Below are 13,108 nucleotides of genomic sequence, written 5' to 3'. Positions count from 1 at the left end.
TGTCTGACCTGAGTTTCCCAAGTGAAGCGACTGAGTGGGGAACTAACCAAACCCGGCCCAGGGATAGGCTCTGCTTCTTTGGGTTGCAGTGTGTGCAGGGATGGCCGGCTTGCCTACTGGCTTTCTCAGTCGATCAGTGGTAGACATTTCTGACTTGAATGTTTGGAGAGCCAAGGTTAGGAGCAGGAGAGACCACTTTAGTCCTCCTGTCCACAGACATACAGAGCAACAGCAACTCAGATGAGACAACATGGCAAAGGATGCTGTTTAATGTTCAGGACTAGAGGGGCTTTCAGAGTGAGACTCTCCTTCCTCTCTTCCTTCCTCCTTTTCCCCCTTCCTTCATCCTCCTCCTTTATTCTCCTTGCCCTTCCCCCCTATTCTGGTAGAGTAGAAAAGGGAAAGCTGGTGGATGTGTCCAGAAGTCAGGGGAAGCTGCAGCAGCAAAGTATTGCTCATAACGACACTTAAGCCCAGACACTTGAATGCTAAAGGTTATACTTACATTCTTCAAGAAAGGGCTCTCTGCCAACTTGCACTGTGTTGTGTGCTCACCATGGGCCTCTCCTCATTCTTGCTCTCTTCTTCCCCATCTACAAATCACATTCCCCCTCCTTTTTGTCTCCCGAGGCTTCTGGTTCTTAGCATTTGTCACAATAAATGAGGGGTGCTCTTGGGTGTTGAGATTCTTCCCCCCGCCCCCCACTGACTGCCACAGAGCTCATGTTGCTTCAAGTCTCCCTATTCATTTTTACCTCCCTTTGCCTTTATGATCAACTGTGTGTTCCCAGTGGTCATCAGAAAGGCTGCTTTTACATCTAAACTCACCTTTTCCCCCAGTAAGGATACACTAATCAACATTTATATAGGAGGAAAACCTGGGACACCCCTGTCTATTTCTGCCCATTTCTACCCATAGCCTTCTGCTACAGCCTCTTCAACAATCAGCCAAAGAGATCAACCAATTCAATAACATTTTAAAAACACACACACAAAAGAATAAAGCTGCTCAGTATGTGAATGATATGCAGAGAGAGCATCACTATGATATGTAGAGGGGAAGCAAAATATTTCCATTCATAAAAAAAACTTCTTAGAGTGAAAAGTTTGATCCTTACAAGGAATTGATACTAATATTCCTCTACTCTAATATTTCATCTCCCTAAAAGGGGATAGAAAAATGATAGCACTTTCAATTTGGTGTCCATCAAAAATGGTACCATAGAAAAGTGTTACAGATAAGTTCAGTCATAGAAAAAAGCAAGTGTGTATGTAGAAAGGAGATGGTAGAGAGGGGAGAATAAAAGTTATCTCAGGAGTTAGAAGTTAATAGCCTGAAAAAAACCTTGTTGCTGAAAGGTTCCATGGTATAAAGGGAAAAGCAATGGTGAGTCAGAGGACCTGAGTTTGAATCCCGACTCTTCTGCACATTACCTATAAACTGAGGCAAGACACTCTGCTCTAATTAGATGGTCATCATGGTTCCTCACAGTTCTAATTCCTGTGAAGCCCCTTTTCCCCTTCCTTGCCCATTAAAAAGTGCCAATATAAGGAGGAACAAAAATGAGGCAGAAATGTGTAGAACCCAAGGAATAAATGAGAGGGAGAGATGATTTGAGAGGGGCAGTGGAACATAGGTGAAGATTGAAAGTTTAGGGGAAGAAAAAATTCTCTAGTTTTGATCAGGATTTAGTGATAAGACATTAGCAAAGCAAATAGAGGTCTCTGCCTGAAAAAGGAAGATAGAAAGAAGAGAAAGAAAGAAAAAGGAAAGAAGAAAGAAAGAAAAAGGAAAGAGGAAGAAAGAAAGAAAGAGAAAGAAAGAAGGAAAGGAAAGGAGAGGAGAGGAGAGGAGAGGAGAGGAGAGGAGAGGAGAGGAGAGGAAAGGAAAGGAAAGGAAAGGAAAGGAAAGGAAAGGAAAGGAAAGGAAAGGAAAGGAAAGGAAAGGAAAGGAAAGGAAAGGAAAGGAAAGGAAAGGGTGGTAGCTACACAGCATTATCCCCTGAAAAAATTGACCAATATATTACGATATTTGCAGGCCCAGTGTCTAGCTACACCCTATAGTACCAGGGGAAAGTCACACTGTGTTTTTGTAATTTTCTTACAGTTCCTGATGCTGGTGGGCCAGCTAGTTCCCCACTCATCTGAGTCAGCAAGCTAACAGGAAGGAATGACTAGTTGGCTAACTATACTCAAGAGAATTAGAAAATCCTCTAAATTGTGGGTAAGAGACAGAAGGAGAGAGGGGCTAAGTAACAAAATGATGCAGCCTCTTAACTGTCTGAATCTGAGAAGGGAGCTTTCCCTGGGTGCTTCCCTCTGAAGCTATTCACCTTTAAGAAAGAAGTCCGCCTGAGGGAGGGGGATTCAGGGACAGGTATGAAGGTCCGTTCCTCCTTTAGTTTTGACCCTATTTTTGGCTTCAGCAGTGTTCAAATCCTCAATAAACATAGGCTGAACATTCAGAATCAGGCGCTGAACCATTAAAATATAATGAGGGTAGGATTGTCCGTTCAGAGATGTGATCTCATCTCTCTTTACTGTATTTGGTTGAGAGTTTACTCTAGACTGAGCCTGCGTGAATAAGAGTGTGTATGTAGCAAGAAAGGATTGGCTGTAGCTGCCATAGAGGGTTTGCTGAAAGGCTTGTTAAGGGAGCACTACTGACCATGCAATCCAATTACATAATGCTTCAAAAAATAACTACTAGGAGCTGGGAGTCATGTCAGGGTGATGTATTTCCTTAACAGAGGGAGGTATCAAATATGCATTTTTAAACTCAGAGTCTGATAGTACATTTGTGCTACAGATCTGAATACTCCCCCTTCCCCCAAATAGGGAAATCAGCTCCCAGGAGAAAGTGCTGCCATTTCTTTCTTTTCCTTTCCAGGTGGTGTTGCAGCCCATCATTTAACTTGGCTGATTTTTTTTTTTTTTTTGCTGTCTCCTAGACCACATTTACACAGTAAAAAATACCCCCAAATCATCCATGTAACCTCTATTATGATCCGGATTAAGTGAAGGCAGGGGAGGGGATGAGGAGGAAGAGAAAAGGGGCAGAGTGGAAGGGAGAAGGAGAGAGAGAGAGAGAGAGAGAGAGAGAGAGAGAGAGAGAGAGAGAGAGAGAGAGAGAGAGAGAGAGAGAGAGCGCTTGTTGGTTTTTTTTTTCTTAGTGATCAGAGGGAGGGAGAACAGTATTATCCTGACGATGACTCCATCTTCCATGCTATCCATATACCATGAAGCTGGTCAAATTTTTAACCTTAGGAAAGTAGACAGTTGAGGTCATAATTAGAGCAGATTTTCCCTCCCTAAGCTAACCCCCTAATCTTGAATTATCCAGAGAATGGCCTTCATCATACATGCAATTTTACCTGCGATATCTTTGTATTGTAGATGCAAAGACATCACACTTAGAGTGAAGACAGAGTGATGAAGTAGAAAAATGAAAGGTTTTGTTGGTTTTAAAGTCAGTTGACCTGCAGTCACTTTACCTTTATGAGCCTCATCTATAAAATGGGGATAGTAAGATTTACCTCACAAGGTTATAATGACAACCAGATGGGATAATGCATGCAAAGCACTTTGTGAAATGTAAATTAATATTAAAATAATGTTAATTATGACTGTATTTAAGTGTTTGAGGTGTGACCCCACTATTCCCTCCCCTGCCTTCTCCTAAGGAATCAATAACTTCCTGGCCTAGAGGAATTACTGGTACAATTCACTACACTTTATCAAAATGGTCAGGACACCCTCCCCCCTTCGCCATTTCAACTCCTGCCATATTTTACTTCAGGGACCTTTTGTACCCCCCTTTTTTTTACTTTGTCTGAGAGTCATATTAACTCATCTCTCCCCATATAATCTGTTCCCTGGGGTTTTAATTCCTAATTGTGGCACCAAGATCTCTTGCTGAACTATCTCAAACCCTATTAGTATATTCTCACTGAGTCCCTGAACAGTTTCTCTTTCCTAATATGGATAATCACAGCATTTGATCCTTTCATCCTAAAATGCAGACTTTCAATCCATTCTTAATCTAGACCAATCTAACCTCCTTCACAAAGAGACAAATGAAGATGAGAAAACTAGTGCCTAGGATACTACCAGTATTTGACCTTAGAAATCTCTTTCTTTCTTTCTCCTTGCCCCTCCCCTATAATTCTAAATGACTCAAAAAAATAAAAACCTACTGCAGCTAATTTTTAAATTGAGTAGCTTTCCTTCTTGTGGTATATTTCTTATTTAAATTTTTCTTGCTTAAAAATATTAGTTATTTTAGGCTCAGGTCATTTTGCCTGGGATGCAAAATCCTGCTTAAGATGCAGTCGAAAAGAAAGGGTAAAAAAAATGGGAAAAAAAACCATGAACTACTCACACCCTCCCTTACCCAGCAGGCTCAGCCTTTATGGAGTCTATTTCCAGTCTGTTTACCTGGCAAGTACCACATGACCAATCCAGAAGGAGCTGCTGACATCACTGTCTCTCCTTCACGTGTGCATCGCTCCCTCACTGGCTGCAAGCTGAGCCCTCATGCATTCCTGCATTTTTCTCCCCTCTCTTTTCCACGGTCCTACATTCCCAATTCTCTCACACGTTTCTACATCCTTTCTCTTGTCTCACACATTCCTTTGTTTTCTCTCTGCTTCACATATTCTTTTGTCTCTCCTTTTTTCCCCACACATCACATATTCATCTCTGTATTTTCTTTAATGAATCTTTCCTCTATTTATCTCAGTCTCTTTCAGGTGTATGATGATTTATTGTTCTTTTTGTTTTTAAAGTGCTTCTTTGCCTCTCTCTTAGGCCCAGGGTTTCTGAATAAAATGAACCTGAATAAAACATGCCCTGCGAAGGTTGGGGACAGGGGAAAGAAAGCATGCTAGGGACTTGTTACTCCATTTCCTGCTCCTGTCTGCTTCAGGTTGACATTTTGGTCAAAAATGATTCTCTCTCTGTCTCTCTCTGTGTCTGTCTCTGTCTCTTTCATCTTTAACATCACTTCCATCCCCATGAAAACTGAGCCATTGTAACTTGGTTCCTCAGCCCTAACCTCCTCCCCCCTCTTCATTGCCAAACCCCAAGGCTTAGGAGGAGCCTTTGACATTTGGAGAGGGATTCAGTGGATGCGTAGTCTCTTCTTCTGTGCAGAGCCACTGCCATATTTTCCTTGTTCCTTCTTCTTCCCAAAATTCGTTCTCAGTATGAGGTGAGGGACCAGGCAGATTTCAGTAGTAGTCTTACTGCCCTGGACCTTGTGAACTGGAAAACTCCCTGGAGGCAAAAAGGAGGCAGCCAGCAGCACAGGTGCCTCCTGCCTTCAAGGGTAATTTATATTAGGAACCATGTGGCAGGGCTCTGGGATTCTGTTGCTCTGTAGAAGCTTTCTTGGTGCACTTGGGCACGAGGCCAAAGTATGCAGTTTAGAGGAAATGTTTAATAAAGACACAGGAGCCTCAAACTGTTTATTTATCCTCACAGAAAGGTGGAGATACTGTGTCCCTGGGAACTCAGCAAGTCCATGGGGCCAGAGGGTGAAAAAACTCAGAGAATCAAAGGGGACTGCTTGTTGCCTACAGTCTAGGCCATTGGACAAAGCTCAGCCTCTAACCTGTCCCTTCCCCCTTCCAGTTTCAGCCCCAAACTGCCATTCTGAGGCTTCATAAACTGTTGGGGGATTGGGGGTGGGGGGGGGGGAAGAGTGAACTATTACTGAGTCTATTAAGTAGCAGTCAGTTAGGTGTGAACTCATTACCCTAATACACTCAGAGGTGGGATTCCACCAGGAGGACATTAGCACTTTTACCACTTTTTACCACTATTTTACTAGGCACATTTACCACTTTGCTGGTTGTGAAGAGAACAGAGAACTGCTGTTCCATTAAAAGAGCCATACAAGAATTTGTTGAAGGATCCATTGAAAAAAGAGGAAAGAAAAGAAAAGAAAAAGTTAACCAACAATACCTACTACCCCATTCAACTCTTAAACTAGTATGGGTTTGTGGTGTCCCAAGTCCTACACCTGTTAAAAAAAATCCTAAAGTCAGAGCTGAACCTAGCACAGAACCTGGGAAAGATTGCAGGCTGGAAGTTTTGTGATTCTGAAGGAATTGGTGGAAGCAGTAAGAAGCCATGGGAACTGAGTGGATCAGCATTCCATAAAAAGGAGAGGGGGGGAATGGAGCTTTTTAGCATCTGCTAATTATCTTCAAGCAATCTAATAAGTCAGGGATTTCTACCATTCTTTGAATATGTGGTAAGAATTAGCTTTATTTTTCCCCCCACCAAAATCTTTTCTTCCAAAGATTGTCCTCGTGGTGGAAAAGAATTCTGCTGGTTAACGGAAATTATTTTGTTTTCATTGACTAGGGATAAGTGATCCCTTTAGAGTGATAGATAAGTTGGAAATGTGTTGTCACCATCCTCCTCCTCCTCATCACCCTTAATATTTATCGAGCATCCAAAGAATCAAGGGTATTATAGTCTAAGACAGGGGTGGGAAGCTTTTAGCCTTAAGGCCACATGTGACCTTCTAGGTCCTCAAGTGTAGCCTTTTAATCAAGTCCAAGTTTTAAAAAACAAATCCTTTTATGAAAGGGATTTGTTCTATGAAGTCTGGATCCAGTGTAAGGGCTCAAGGCAGCAGATTTCCTACCCCTGGTCTAAGATATCATGTGGGTTCAAAACTTCTATGTGGGGACTTTGAGGGTTTCTATTATTCTATCTTAACTTCTCACTGCCATCTCTTGTAAACCAAGGGTTTAGAGTAGGAAAAGGAGAAAATGCAATCATCTCTTCCAACCCTGGTCACTTTGGGACTTGGTGGGAAGTGGAAATTGAACAAGGTCAATGTACAGAGAAAGAAAAGGCAGTTGACAATAAATTATCAGCACTCTGTTCCTGGCCCCACCCTGCCTCATGTTTATTTTCTATTTATTCTGCATTTACTATGGAATATAAAATCCTTGAAGTCAGAGACTTTCTTGCTTTAACATAAGCATCCCTAGCACTTAACTCACAGTAGGTGCTTAAACATTTGTTGATTGATTGATTAAAGGATGAACATAGTAGCATGCACCCATTCCAAAACTGCAAAGAGGAACAAAACTGTGGAGACTTGAAGAGCACTGATTAGATCCTGGTCCACGATCTCCCCTTCTGTCCTACAGACCTTGTCAATATCCTGGACTTACAGCTCTCTTTTCTCATCTCTGAGCCTGGGATCAGGGTGTCCTGCACATATGCACTAGCCTCGAAAGCCCAGGTCATACTTAGGTTTAGCTTCCTCCAAGAAATTTTGTCCCTTCACTAATTTGTAAATATGTAGAAACTGCAATAAACACAACCTGATCAATGGGGCTCCTGGCTAATGGAGAGCTGTATTGTTACGTCTATTTATGCAGATATATTTATACTGACTGTAAAATTACCATACCTCCTCCTTATATTTTAAAGCTCCAAGAGCTGACATATTTTAGCTGACAAACAGGTGGAGAGATCTGTTGGTCATTATCTGTTATACCTCATTCCCCACCCCATAGTCTACAGTCCAGTCAACCTGGCCTCTCTTTATCTCTCTTCTCCCATCTCCAAGCGTTTGCACTTGTCTGTCCCCCATGCCTGGAATGCATTTCTTCTTCACCTCTAGTTTATAGAATTCTTCACTCCCTCTGAGATGCAACTCAAACATCACCTTCTACACAAAGTCTTTTCCTAGTTTTTCCAAATGCTAGCTCTCTCCCTCCCTATCTATCTTATTTTTATTTTACATATTCAATAAATTCTATGAAATAATATTTGTAAAGTGCTTAGCATGGCTCTCTGGTAGTAAGCGATTAATAAATTTTCCATCCCCTTCCCTTCTCCCCATATACTAGGAGTCCTCAAAATCTTGGTGCAGTTTTAAACTTTAATAGCTTAGATCTGCACCAAGACATTTAGAACACATTTTATTTGTAAATGTCTCTTCGGATTGAATGTGAGCTACTTGAGAGTACAGATTATTTCATTTTTTTTTTGTCTCTATATACACAACACAACAAGGGCTTAGTAACTGGATAGATTGGTCATTGAATGATTCTTTATTGTAATTACCAGTATGTAGGTGAACCCCCTTCTCTTTAGTTTGTAAGCTTTAAGAATGGAGATACTATGTTTTGTCTAAGCTTTTAACTCGCTCTCTATTCTCTTGTACTTTGTTGCTTCCTATCCAATGGGAACTTGTTAATGTCCATAAACCTATAGTGCTATGAAGTACTCAATAAAATAGAAATGGATGTATCTCCAGTGCTTACCACAGTGCCTGGTACGTAGTAGTCACTTAAAAATGTCTATGGATCGATCGATTGGTTGTTCATACAGGACAACTAACATGACAAGATGTCCATGCCAACTCATGAAACAAAGAAAAATGACATGCAGTCTTTCCTTCAACTTCTGCAGTGCCAGAGGACTAAAACAAGGAGCTGAAAATGCTAAGGATTACACTGTGTTTAGATGGTTTCTATTTTAAATATTAACTGAGTCCTTGGTACTTTAAACGATCCAAGTCCTTGTTCGCAACCAATGAGTCAGAAGGCTACTGGAAGAACTATGATCATTCTCAGAGAAATAGGATCAGAAGACAGAAGGAAGCTAATGCACTCTGAGAGCAGGGGCCGCCTTTTGTTATTCTGTTTTCCTGACACATAGTAGGTGCTTAATTAGTGTTTATTGACTGACCAGTTATATTGTTCAATATCACTGCCATCTTGTGTTCTTTTCCAATTTCCAAATTTTGTAAAAAAAACCAAAACAGCAGCTGCTTCTCAGTGACTGAAAGGACTGCATTTGTAATCCTTAAGATCATCCAAAGAACAAGGTTTTGATGTATTCATGATAGTCTTGACATGACCCCACAAGAAAAAGTCAAATGGGAATAGACCACATAACCAAGGTGGCCAAGCAAGGGTCTATCAGTCCACCACTCTGAAAAAAGTATCATCCAGAAACTGGCAAAGCAATACCCAATGACAGGGTACTTTGTCTTGTTCAAATGAAAAAGAAAAATGTAGCATTCAAAATTTACAAAATATAATGAACATATAAGAAATATAAATAGCTAAAATCTCAAATTACATTTTTTATACATCTCTAGCATTTATACTTCTGGAGTTATTAAAGTTCAAAGCTGCACTAAGACTTTTGGGCCACCGTGTGTGTGTGCATGTGTGTATCTATGTATGTGTGTAGTTCAACACTGTGCTAAGCTTATAGACACTTATGTACATATTTGGACATTTAGATACCTGATATATATTTATGACATATACATATGTAGATGTTGATACTTATTTACATGACATACATATGTAGATATTTATAAACATGTTTTTCATAGATAACACATGCATATATCTGTATGAACTACTTAAAACACACCAATATCATGAATGAAAATAGTTGTCAGAACTGTTAAGCCCATCTCATACACTGATCATTAAGCCACCTCCCTAACCGTTTGCTCATGTTATAGAATGTGTTAAAAGGAGAAATAAGCACTGGTCAGTGCTGGGATAGGCTGGCAGTGACCTGAAAGACGGAAGAGACAGAGACAGAGACACACACACACAAAGGGAATGATTGAGAGTTAGAGACACATAAGGAGAGACAAAAGTGAGAGAGGAATATCCCATTGTAAATTAATAAAAGAGGATAAAAAAAGAAAGCCTTCTTCAAGTCCTTAGAAGTAGCAAGGGTTTTCCTCAAAAATGAGAAGAATAAAGTAATGTATTTCTTAGATACTGAAAAGGAATTCACTGCACTGTGGAAAGGGTACGGGGGTATAAATTATTAGCTTGAACAAACTGGCACTGTACACAGCTAATGTGTTGACTGTGGGAACACTTGTGTACCTAATTCTACTGATAAAGCTCTGAAATATGAGGACTACGAGAGCCCACTAGTCTCCCTCACTGGGGTGTTTTAAGACTTAATGGTTTAAAATTACCCAGTAAGTTATGAAAGTGCTTTGAGCTCTCTGGAGTAGAGGAGATATGTAAGTCTGAGGAATCATCATAAAAACAATAATGTCCTCACCAGCTCCAATTCTTTCTTATTCTAGAATGGAATTTCTAAAAGCATCTTCCCCGTTTCTAATCACAGGGTATGACAGATTTACTTTCATATATTTCACTTCTTTTCAGAATTATTATTTTCCTTATTTTTTTCTTGTGATTAAGGGGTTTGAGAACACATTTTGCCAGGAAGTTCTGGTGGATATTTCAGAAGGATATGCAGACTCTGGGTAGGAGGGAGTATGAATAAATGACATTTATTTTATTTTATGAAAAAAGTATTCAAAAATGGCCTTCAGAGCATATCTGAAAAATCCAGTCCACAAATGACAAACACATTAGATATTCACTTATCAAAAACTAACGGATTCTCCCAAGGAAAGCACCATTTCTTTTTCAGAAAGAAGATTGGACAAATTCTCACAAATGCTCGACTATAACCAAGGTAGAATTTCTTACCCTCTGCAAAGTACAAAAGGTTATCCCACAACTCACTGGATAAATGCTTGACTGCCCCTTGGGACCCTCCAACTCTGAGTGTGGGTCCATCTCAAATTTTCTCAACTTATTGACAAAGATGTCATGGGAAATAGAATCAGAGAAGCTTGCTAAATATGAGATTAATCTAGCTGTCACTTCCCCTCATTCTACTAAAATCCTGTCAGTCTTTCATAGGAGATGTAATCAGTCTGAAGGGACTTGTTCCAGCTGGTGGTCACACAGGTTCCCAAGCTCAGTCATTTTAAAATTCAAGTCAATTTAACAAACATTTATTAAGTACCTACTATGCCAAGTGCTAGGGATAGCAAAAAGAAAGATAATCCTTGGAGTCTCAAGGGTCTCAAGGAACTTACAGTCTTATTGGAGAAGAGAAGGTAAATAGGGCGCTAAAAAGCTAAAGGGTACAGAATATCTTCAGTAAGGGGAGGATGGGATGATGCTGCAGCTGAATCCTAGGAGGGTAGCCTGCCTTTAAGAGACCTTTTTATATACAGGGCTTTGGGAGGCATTCTTTGCCCCTCCCTCCACCTCTCCAATCAGAGGGGCAGAAGCTGCTAACGGCTCCAATGAGCTTTGAGTCCAAAGCTGATGCTACCTCTGGGATAATGATTGCTGATTTTTTTCCTCCCACTTAAGGAAGCAGGAATGGTTAGAGAGTTAGCCTTGAAAGGAGGAAGACTTTCATTCAAGCTCTGTCTTTGCCACAGCGGAACCCAGGACCTATGTGACCCAGGGGGCAGCTAGGTGGTGTAGTGGAGAAAGCTCTGGGTCTGGAATCAGGAAGACTCATCTTCCTGTGTTCAAATCTGGCCCCAGACGCTTACTAAGCTGTGTGACCCTGGGCAAGCCACTTAACAGTTTGCCTCAATTTCCTCATCTGTAAAATGAATTGGATAAGGAAATGGTAAGCCGCTCCAGCATCTTTGCAAAGAAAACTCCAAATGGGGTCAGAAAGAGTCAGATATGACTTTAAAAGTAACTGAACAACCAACAATGCCTATGTGAACAGCTGAGTGCCCCAGGGCCACTCTTTTAGACTTGAAATTGCAGAGAAGGTGACCATTTGTCAGACTTTACACCAGTGGCTCTCAAACTCTTTGGTCTCTGAATTCTTTTATGTTCTAAAAAATGATTGAGTATCACACCCACCGGAGCTTTTATTTATATGCGTTATATCTATTGATATTCCCAACATTAGATATCAAAACTTTTTAGTTTGCATAAATAGTTTTGACCGCCAGTTCCCCTGAAAGGGTCTCGGGGTCCTCCTAGGGTCCCTGCACTACACCTTGAGAAGGGCTATTCTATTCTGCATCAATGAAATCATGGTTTAAAAGAAAAAAGGCCAGAGGTCAGTAATGTTCACTCTTTGATTCTTTTTGTAAAAATGAAATGAAAATAAAGGAAATAAAATATCAGAGTTGGCGTCAATCTTCCCCAATTTTCCAGAAACTGGTTGCTTTTTTTTTTTTAAAGCTAGTGACTCTTTAATGATTTCAGCCAGTCCTGATGAGGTACTTCAGTCTCAATTATGTAAAAGTCTAAGAACAAAATCTGCCCCCCATTAGTTTGCAATGAAGGCTGTACAACAGCTTGTGCAAAAGTCTATGTGCAAAGTTGAGGGCTCTCTTTTAAAAAGCAGTCTCCCGCTGCCACATTATTTAAAATGTGGCTACTATCTGAAGATGTCCTTTAATTGAGCTTTCTTGTCAAGGTGAAAAATAGAGAAGGTAGATTTTGAGGAGGGAAGAATGCAGACAATGGAGAGCTTCTAAAAGTCGGAATCAATGCTTGACTCTAAATGTACTGAAAAACAATTATAAATAAACAAACGAGGTGGAGGATAAGAGTGAGACTCATGGCACCTAAGTCATATTATTCATGTGTTTCTTGGTATCTTTGCATTTACGTAAAACCCAGCAATCCAGGAGAACACACTACAAGAAGCCAGTCAAGAAGACCTAGGCAGAAGAAAGATGCACCAAGCCCCAAGACAGAAGGTGAAGGCTAAGGAACTTTGGGTGATCTCTAGGATGTAGGGGTTTGAGTGGGGGAGGAGTGGTTGGGGGGAGGGGAGAGTGGGGAAAAGATTTCTGGGACTAAAAATAAATAAGTAAATGACTCATTTCATTTAAAAAGAGTGATTAACATGCTCAGAAGGCAAAAGCAAACATTACCTAGGAAAGATCGTAGCTGGATATTTGTTCCTTGCGATGAGTCCACTTTATTTAGATCGTTGTGGTACACTCAATAGACTTTTCCCTGCCTTCACAGGAAACTCACAGCCTTAGAATTGGATGTCACCTCAGATGCCATTTAGTCCAACTCCCTATTTTACAAATGAGTAAACTGAGGCTGAGAGGTTAAGTGCCTTGTTCAAAGTCATAAACATAGTGACAGGTGACATTTGAACTTAAGCTCTTTGACTCAGATCTAGCGCTATTTTCAGCACATCTTGCTGCTTTTCCCAACATATCTACACATTCAAATCTTACCCATACTTCAAGGCCCACCTTAATTACTCCTTTCCCTGTGATCTAGCCATGTTG

This window comes from Notamacropus eugenii, chromosome 1, assembly GCF_028372415.1.
Source record: "Notamacropus eugenii isolate mMacEug1 chromosome 1, mMacEug1.pri_v2, whole genome shotgun sequence".
NCBI lineage: Eukaryota > Metazoa > Chordata > Mammalia > Diprotodontia > Macropodidae > Notamacropus > Notamacropus eugenii.
This window is presented reverse-complemented; position numbering follows the sequence as displayed.